At 59.0% G+C, this 1,325-nt stretch overlaps 1 protein-coding gene across 1 annotated transcript in view; it reads left to right on the top strand.

Moving 5' to 3' along the window:
* Positions 1-1,325, top strand: part of POLRMT (RNA polymerase mitochondrial) — a 32,496-nt gene that overhangs the window by 14,224 nt on the left and 16,947 nt on the right. The window lies entirely within an intron of this gene.

Genomic DNA, 1,325 nt, shown 5'->3' with positions numbered 1-1,325 from the left:
CCACACAAACCTATACCCAACCCCAGGTGCATGAAGCAGCTGGAGAAGGATGGCTTCCACCTGAATGACCTATTCCAGCATGTCACCTATGAGGATGATGGGCAGGACATGGTGCTGGCAGCTCTGCGGGTCATCCAGCCCAAATACCAGCTACCGCCCCCACCCCAGGCCGAGGCCTACACAAAGCCCGTGCTCCGGGACTTCTACTCCAAGGTGAGCCCATGCTTCCCTGGGGAGCTGCAGCATTGGCCGAGCTAACCCTGGGCACAGAGAGGTCCCAGGGTGATGGGGAGAAGAGGCTGTTGAGCTGCCAGTGCTGGGGAGGGGGCTTGTGCCCAGCTGAGACCAACCCTGCACTCCCTGGGGTGAGCTGGAGACAGGACGGGTATTCCCAGCTCTGCCCTGCCCTCCTGGGGACCCTGGCTAAGCCACTTCCCCTCTATGCCTCAAGCCTCCCTCCTGCCCCTGGCCTCACTTTTCAGCCCTTCAGCCTCAGGGCTGTCTTCTGTATGCACATCCAGAGCGTGGCACGATGGAGCACTGCTCTCAGCCGGGCCTTCTCTGCACAGTAATAACCAAGCAGCAAGTCGAAATCCCCCTGATCCCTGTAGCAGGAGGATGCCAGCAGGGCCGGGGAGGCTGCAGTGGGGGACTGGGCGCTCTTGCTCATCGCTGCTTGGCAGCACGGGGGACCCATATGGTTACCCAGGAGTGAGTTTCTGTGGCATCCCCCTCACTTGGTGCTGCCTGCCTCTGCATGGCCTCACAAGGCCCCTGGAGCCCAAGTGGGGGTCCTGTGGCCTGGACCTGAGTGGAGCTGGAGAAGCTCTGTCCTGGGAGAGGAGGGGGCCATGGCTCCCCAGCAGGCCTGGGGAAGGAGAGCGACTGATAGGAAGGCTCCAGTCTCCCACACCAGCTGCCTGCAGCCACCTTCCCCTTTGTGCCCTGTATTAACGAGCTGTGGGGCTTTGCCTGGGATTCCCCAGCTTGAGCCATTCAGCGCCAGCCATCCTCCCCAGCCTGGGACCCAGGGCTTCTCCTTGTGGCTCTCGCCCATCCCCAGAAGGTTCCCACTGCCTTTCTGATCCCTGGGCAGCCCCAGCCTCACCATGGGCATTGGGTAGGGACCTGCTTGAGTCGTGGTTTTATGGTTTTCGCAAAAACCAGTGAAAAATGGTTTTGGCCACGACTTCCCACAAAATCGACCCTGCAAAAGCTTACTGGAAGACAAAGATTTAGATTTAATACATAGCTTTATAATAATATGGTTATTTCTGTAATTATGCAGTTTTTGCCTCGCCAATCATCAGCAAGGGGCGGGGGGG

Source organism: Gavialis gangeticus, unplaced genomic scaffold (assembly GCF_001723915.1).
Source record: "Gavialis gangeticus isolate Ggan-Ray unplaced genomic scaffold, GavGan_comp1, whole genome shotgun sequence".
NCBI lineage: Eukaryota > Metazoa > Chordata > Crocodylia > Gavialidae > Gavialis > Gavialis gangeticus.
This window is presented reverse-complemented; position numbering and strand designations above follow the sequence as displayed.